At 45.5% G+C, this 8,605-nt stretch overlaps 1 pseudogene; it reads right to left on the reverse strand.

The window, feature by feature from the left end:
* Positions 1-931: 931 nt before the first annotated feature.
* Positions 932-2,246, reverse strand: LOC143541602 (putative aspartic proteinase GIP2 pseudogene; annotated as a pseudogene).
* Between the last annotated feature and the right edge of the window lie 6,359 nt (positions 2,247-8,605).

The following is an 8,605-nucleotide window of genomic DNA, read 5'->3' on the forward strand; positions in this document are numbered from 1 at the left end:
AGCATTTGTACATGTATGCAGCGGCGGACACGTTGTAGTGGCACGGGGGTTGTTCGTCCCAAGTGAAAAGAAAATAGCACTATATATGTGTTAAAATCTCGATCGACCCTAGGAAATTTTGACACCCCCACCCAAATAAAACATTATGGGCCCGCCACTACATCTATGCATCCAGCGTTGGGGACTTTAACTATAGATTCCGTTTAAAACCATAGGAGTCTCAATCGTGTTGCGAAGCGAAGGTTGGCTTGCATTTCTTTTAATGTTTAAAAAAAATGTCTCATCCATAGAGTTATCAAGCAGCATTCGTGAAAACTCATTAGCGTGCGTGCATTCAGTGAAGCCAAGTCTCTATCTGTTATTATAAGACCATCTTCAATGCATTGCATTTAGACTTTGTGTTATGGAATAACTAACTATCTGGTTAAATTGTATAGGAAATCAAAGGGTCAAGGTGGAAGGGCAACAAGCGGGTTCCTCGTCTACTAGAGGTGAGTTTTCCCTCATAATTCGTTATGGCGTATTTATGTTTTGAATTGACTCGAATGGTAGTATGTTCACATATTGTGATGGACACACCTTATTGAATTTAATTGTGTTCGAGTGGAAAATTAATATTTAGGAGGTTTGCTTAATGCTTAGGATTTAACCATATTTTGGTTTAGTTTATCTTACTTCAGTTATATTACTTATACAAGGTTCTTAAATGTCTAGAAAGTAAATGAGCCAAAAGAAGACAAATGAATCTTTCAAGTGCAGTTTCGCTACACTTTAATACTATAAAAAATGCAGGTTTAAAATGCAACCCATCTAAAAAAAACAATGAGATTAACTATTATAAGAGTAAAAATTTTAAAGTAATTTTATTTATATCACAAATTTTATTCGCATAACAATATTATTTTGTGTGTTTACAACATAATAATCATGCTTAAGCCTTAACCGTAAAGTTGAAGTTGGAGCAACTAGTTCGTATACCCAAGAGAGCTGAGCTGAACCCTAGAGTTGAAGTAGCAATGTCAAACTGAAGAAGATTGTTCTCTAGTTGATACCCCCCTATCACAACCGATGTACTCGGGTTTGATCCACCGTTAACAAACGCAAGACATAGTACATTATCATTTACTTGTACCATAGAGTTTGATCCCGTTATCATCCATACGGTGTTCTCGTTTTGCAGAACTAACTCAATAGATGGAACTGAGGGCCCCACACGTGTGTAGAACATATTTGTTGCACTGAAGCACACGTCAAAGGGGGCCACAGATGCAACTCTGGTAATATTCCTGACTGCAGCTTCTCCAATGAAGGCTGAAGTCATGGAACTGTAAATTGAGGTCTCGATGACCGTGTATGGGTTCATAGTGCTGATTTTAGTCCCACCGTTGCCTTCGTTGTCGATCGACAACAATGAGGTGTTTAACGGTATGGACTTACTATTAACCCTGATTGAGCTCACTCCTATATAATACTCGGCTGACGGCTCGCCTTTCTTAGCCCCGAAAGCCATGCTCACGGGATTAATAAGAAGTCGGGTTTTTGTCAGTAACGGTGAAATGTCAATATTCGGAAGGAAGCTGTACGGTCCATCCCCGAAGAATATAACACCGTCTGAGTTCATAGACGACAAACAAATGGCAAACTTCCGGTCAAAGCTGAATGTCGCAGCCAGCTGGGTAGGAAGCCCAATCCTGGTCCGACCCAGTCCAGCCATTCCAGACACCCCACTTGCAAGTTCTTGCAACAAGAAAGTGGGTGCACAAGAAAACAAAAACCTAGGAACACTGACGGGTCGAACGGGATTCAACCCGTCAGTTGACCGGACCTGGACCAGGTCCATGGCCACGTCACCAATTGTAATAGTCCTAATAATCGGGTTATAAGGAAACAAATTACACGTATTGTTACTACACCCCGGTCTAGGTGAACCACGACAAGACCCACAGCCGCCGGTTCCTGCTCCCGCCAACGAGCATTGAGCAGACCGGCAATAAGCCGATCTGTAAGTTGACGATACATAATTATTATCACAATCCACCCATAAAAAACTGGCCACCAAGATCCACCACTAGGTTTTCCTGCACCAAAGGTGTCCTTTGGTTAATACGAGTAACATATTGCTTAGTGGTGGCGTCTTTCCTCACCGGAACCACCAGTGCGGATGGCCGGAACGAAGGTTGTGCTGAAGTGAGACATATTAAGAGAAAAACATAGAGGATGAGTGATTTACAAGCAAAGGAAGCCATTAATAATATTATTACTTAGTTGGTCACATTGTGTCTCAATTTATAGGCATGATGAAGGTTACGTATACTTGCATGATGAGATGAGCATGATAATAATATTATTCAATGAAAGCTGGCTTAAATATTTAATTAAAATGATAGCTAATAATATTAAAATGATATGAGAGATGACCCTGGCTTGCCAGGGTTCGAGTCCTGATCTCACCCGGTTTTACTGGCTCATCGCTGTCGTGCCGTTTGGCGGACGTGGGGGTCAGGTTTTATCCGGGGAATCCCTCAATAGATGGACCGCTAGAGGCTCCGCCCGTCCAGACTCGTGGCCGGATCGGGCTACCTTTTAACCAATAGAGACCACGTACGAAATACCCAACGTTACTTAGTTGGTGTTTTCAGGAAAAAAAAATGATAGCTAATAAATAAAGAAAGCTACAAAAATTTGACTTGAGTTTGTTCTTATTTTATGATTCATGATCTTAAATAGATTATTAATTACACTATTATATAGTTTGCCATTTTATCACAGTTATGTTAAATACTTTTAGATTCGACAAAATAAATATTTAATATTTTTCATTACATCGAAATGGAAGGTAAACGGGTAACAAACTCCGTTATTAATCTTTTTTAGACAAAAAAGTTAAGTCGTTTAAAAGTTACATTCATAGATCTTGGGGTTGAGGTGAAATATATGTTTTGATAAAAGGAAACAAAATGCCTGTTAGCTATTGGAGACGAGCCCGTGTTAATAATTTGAATCAAGATGAGTTTAAATAAGTTTTAAGTATGAGCTTGAGTATAAATTGAAGGTCACTTAATAAATAGGGCAACTAAGATACTGAGTGTGTCTAGACTTGAGAATGTAAACAAGCCTACTGTTTATATAAATATTATGAATTATATATATATATATATAAATCAAGTAGAGTAATTATGTAATTACTCTATGATGTAATTACATAATTACTCTACTTGTATATATAATTACTCTACTTGATTCTCACAAGTAACACGTTAATTTCATTTGTATTTGATCCAAACCATACATAATCACTTTACTATAAAAACAATTACTCTAGTTATAACTTGTATATTTAGTAATAATTACTCTAGTTATGAAAATAATTACTCTAGTTATATGTTTAATCATAATATCCAGTTACATAATTACTCTAGTTATGACTATAATTACTCTACTTGTAACATTTTATCTATTCAGGCAAATCAATGATACTCTACGATGGAAGAACTGATGAATATTGAAGAAACATGAAATGGTCCTGACCTGATCCAAGATGATGTTCCTCGGTGTTCGAGATAAACGAACCACGACTTCATCTTCTTCTTCGGTAGTTCGAGACCTGCCATAGAAATATGGGGGGTGTGGAGGTGACTGCTAAGAAATCTCGAGGATCTCTTGTTTACAGACACAAAAATGGTTATGGTGGTGGCTCTTATTGAGAACAACAACCCCGCTTCATAAGGAGGTGGAGACCTCCTTATATAGGGAGCCTCATGGCCACCATCATGGTACCCTAATGGGCCTAGCCCAGTTAGGGTTACCTCCACAAAACCCCCTCAGCCCAATAATATTATATTAGTCCATAGAATAAAATAAGCAAACATAATAAATTAAAGGTCGTAAGCCGGGCTTAGTACCATACCCCTACAAGCCCCCCAAGTCCAGTGTTGCTCCTAGGCGTGCAAGCGTTTAGGTGGAGCGCTGGACTTCATAAGGTGTGTTAGGATATGAGGCGGTTTTTTCCCTTTTCTTCGGCCTTATCTTTATTGTCTTTGAGTTTTGAGAGGTTTTCTCCATGATGGTGACATGTTGTGATCCTTATGATAATAATGGTGCACTGGCATGAATAAGATATAGCACGCATCATAACAATAGTGGCGCGGGGCCTGATAAAAGATAGAGTGCGCATCTCGATAATAATGTAATGCAACTTACACGCGAGGCAGCTTACGAGCTATAAAAATAATGAAGCTTGCGCGCGAGGCGACTTACGAGCTATAAAAATAATGAAGCTTGCGCGCGAGGCGACATACGAGCTATAAAATAATGAAGCATGCGCGAGTTGCGGCTTATGAGCTATAATATGATGATAATGACTGGCCCACAAGGGTCTCTTCTACGCAGGATGACTATCCCAACTTGTTTTCAAAATAATAATGGATGCACAAACGGCCAGATAATAATAATAATGTCATAGGTGCTTGTGCGACTCGTAGCCGAACCTGCAAAAACATATCAACTAAAAGTGGATGTATTACAAGGTTCCCATCCTCGGGCCAATTATGAGGTGTGCCCAACCTACGTTGGCGCGTGGCCGTTTGGGATATTATTAGGCTCCCGACCTTTATGTTTGGCGCGTGGCCATGTGGGATATTATTAGAGGTTTGGCGCGTGGCCATGTGGGATATTATTAGGCTCCCGACCTTTATGTTTGGCGCGTGGCCATGTGGGATATTATTAGGCTCCCGACCTTTATGTTTGGTGCGTGGCCATTTGGGATATTATTAGGCTCCCGACCTTTATGTTTGGCGCGTGGCCATGTGGGATATTATTAGGCTCCCGACCTTTATGTTTGGCGCGTGGCCATGTGGGATATTATTAGGCTCCCGACCTTTATGTTCGGATGTCTTCCATCCTTAGGCGAATTATGAGGTGTGCCCAACCTAATATTCGGCGCGTAGCCGAGCGGGTTTATTAGGATTCCCAACCTATATATTCGGATGTCTTCCATCCTTAGGCGAATTATGAGGTGTGCCCAACCTAATATTCGACGCATAGCCGAGCGGGCTTATTAGGATTCCCAACCTTTAAGTTTGGCGCGTAGCCATATATTTTGCATTAATATAAGCACTTTTTGTGTCATTTCATGCAAATCCTATATACTCATACATCAAGAAAACACCTTCATTCATCATACGAAAGACATCCAGATCGCTTCTTCAGTCCCCGATGATGGTGGTAGTGAATTTCATCCATGCGGAAGCGTGACGAGCCCGGGTAGTAACCAACAAAAGTTGTTTACGGACGCGGAATGGCGCGAATCAACTCGCTATGGAACTCTCTCGTGATCTGCGGGAGCCAGAAATGACCCGCGATACATCCATGATGGCTGAAGTTAACTTGTGGGAGTGCGCATGCGGCTCTTTATGGTTGCTAGTTGATCCTCGTGAGTGCCCAGATGACACGCCGTTAGTGTTTCATGGTGGCACTGTGCCGGGGCTGGAATATCTGAGCGCTTGTCACCCGCGGGAGTTGAGCGCGCACGCATGGCGGGAGTTAAGCGCGCATGCATGGCGGCGAGTTGAGCGCGCATGCATGGCGGAGAGTTGAGCGCGCATACATGGCGGGGAGTTGAGCGCGCATGCATGGCGGCGGATTGTTTATCTGCGGAAGCACACGCATGGCGGCGTAGAGTTGATCAGCGGGACACGCATGCATGCACGGTGACGCGATGATCCTTAGCTCGCATGCATGGTGACGTATTGTTGAAACCCATCGGCGCACATGAACGGTGGTCGGGTGCTTACCTGCGGAGCTTGCAGGTGACCCGCCTTGGTCAGAGTTTGTTATGTCGGAGCACGGCGCCCATGAATGGTGTCGTCTTCCAAGCTCATATTGTACTATTTTTGACCCGCATGGGGTCGTCTTCCAACCCGCATGGGGTTTTGATCCGCGGTGCGCATGCATGGCGGCGGAGCGGTTACTCGCGGGCGCGCATGCATTGAGGCGGAGTCTTCTGCGTAAAACCGAAGGCATGGAGTCGTCTTTCGACCCACATGGTGGTTTCCGCGAGCGCGCATGCATGGCGACGGGAGTGATGACTCGCGGGCGCGCATGCGTCATGGCGGAGCATGGATATTTCCGCGGTGGCGGAGTTTTTCCGAGACTGTTAACTTTAGTTGCTCCGGTGGTGATGGAGGAGCACCGATATGCGCGTGTGGGGTACTTTTTCTTCATCTCATAAAGGCAAAATTTTTGGGAATGATTAAAAGCTGGAGTGTGTTGTTTAGCGATGCGCATGCACGGTGGCGAGGCGTTGGATCGCGGTGATGCGGTGCTCGGCGCCAGCGCATATGCGTGATGGCGCGCTGCTGCTTCATAGTGGTGGGACTCATGCATGGTGGCATGCACCATGGCGGCCAGATGGTTATCCGCGGTGGCGTGTACGCGTGGTGGCGTAATGACATTACCCGGTGGCGAGGTTTACTTGTCGTGGCGCGCATGAATGTTGGCATTGTATTAAACCACGGCGAGCGCATGCACGGTGGCGGAGCGTTGTGCCACGGTGATCATCACAACTTGCGGCTTGCTTGCCAGAGCAGGAGGCGGCGTGGACTCTAATTGCCCGCCATGTTTTTGTTTTTTCCGGTGATAGGTTTTTCAATGAAATTCTTGGATGATGATAAGAAAATTGGAAACTGGACCCATCGAGTATTTAGGATCCTACCTCCACTAGTCCCCCTAGTCCAGTGCTGCTCCTGGGCGTGCAAGCGGTTAGTTGGAGTTCTGGACTTATTAGGAATGCTTGTACGGTTTTTCCGATCCGGTGCTTCCCAAATGTACTTTTTTGCTTATATTTCTACTTTGCTTCGGGCTGTAAGAGGTTTTAATCATGATGGCGCGTTGAGCGAAGCGGAGCGCGTCTGGTATACGGAGCGTGCCCAGCCTTGTATTCGGCGCGAGGCCGTATAGGTTTATAAGGATTCCCAACCTTTAAGTATGGCGCGTAGCCGTATGGGTTTATGAGGATTCCCAACCTTTAAATTTGGCGAGTATGTTACCCGCGGTGATCGTGTCAGAGCTTTAACTTGGCCTGCGGGAGCCGTATCTGACCGGCCATTTCTTTGCTCAGAGCGTACATGTGATCCGCAAAAGCCTGGTTTGACCCGCGGAAGCTTTCTTGTGACCCGCAGAGGTTGTACTTAAGCTGCTGGAGTTTCTCGCCATGACCCGCGGTCAGATTTGATCCGCGGTTGCGCGTTAGTAACCCGCGGTATGTGAGGTTGGTCCTTTCCAACATTTAAGTTGCCCGCTAGAGTTATTCATTGATCCGCGGGAGTTCACAATGTGATCCGCCAATTATTATTTAGCGCGTGCGGCATGCTATGGCGGAGTTGAATCGCCGGAGCACGCATGCGGCTTGTTTGTTTCGCGAATGGCGTGGAGGTTGATGTTGATTGCGGAAGCTCAAGTTGACCCCTGAGGCTTTGATTGTGCCTTTGTTCGCGGGAACATTGCTTGCGGAAGCAGAAGTTGATTGCGGAAGCTAAAGTTGACCCTTAAGGCTTTGATAACGCCACGCGGGAACTTTGCTTGCGGAAGCAGAAGTTGACCCTTGAGGCTTTGATTGTGCCTTGCGGGAACTTTGCTTGCGGAAGCAGAAGTTGATTGCGGAAGCTAAAGTTGACCCTTAAGGCTTTGATAACGCCACGCGGGAACTTTGCTTGCGGAAGCAGAAGTTGACCCTTAGCGTTCATAAAGCTTCATTCGCAACGTGGAAGCAAAAAATGACCCGCATGAGATTATAGTTGATCCGCGGGGAGCGATTTTGATCCGCGGTTGATTGAAGTTGACATGCGGGGGCTATGGCGGAGAGTAATCGCCAGGAGCGCGCATGCAACCCGCTGTGGCGGAGAGTAATCGCCGGGAGCGCGCATGCAACCCGCTGTGGCGGAGAGTAATCGCCGGGAGCGCGCATGCAACCCGCTCTGGCGGAGAGTAATCGCCGGGAGCGCGCATGCAACCCGCTGTGGCGGAGAGTAATCACCGGGAGCGCGCATGCAACCCGCTGTGGCGGAGAGTAATCGCCGGGAGCGCGCCTGCAACCCGCTATGGCGGAGAGTAATCGCCGGGAGCGCGCATGCAACCCGCTGTGGCGGAGAGTAATCGCCGAGAGCGCGCATGCAACCCGCTGTGGCGGAGAGTAATCGCCGGGAGCGCGCATGCAACCCGCTATGGCGGGGAGTTGAGCGCGCATGCATGGCGGGAGTTGAGCGCGCATTCATGGCGAAGGGTTGAGCGCGCATGTGCTTTGCCTTAGTTGTGCTTAGGTATTTTTATGGTCCAGCTGCGCAATACGTAGGATGGATGCTATGAGTAATTTGAGCTAAGGCTCATATTATTGGGCTAAGGCCCTAACGTTTTAGAGTTAAAACTCGTTAACGCATCTGAGCTTGAAGCTCGCGCATGTATGTTTTACTTCGTTTTATTTTTAGTTTGATGTCAATACAATGTTGTCATATTGCTCAAAATTAATAAAGGGAAGTGTGAAACATGTATGCAAAAGGTAATAGAACGCATGTTAAGAAAAAATAGAGCGTATCATTATTCATAATGGCTT

This window comes from Bidens hawaiensis, unplaced genomic scaffold, assembly GCF_021521415.1.
Source record: "Bidens hawaiensis isolate Kalapana, Puna unplaced genomic scaffold, B.hawaiensis_p1.1 tig00012615_1, whole genome shotgun sequence".
NCBI lineage: Eukaryota > Viridiplantae > Streptophyta > Magnoliopsida > Asterales > Asteraceae > Bidens > Bidens hawaiensis.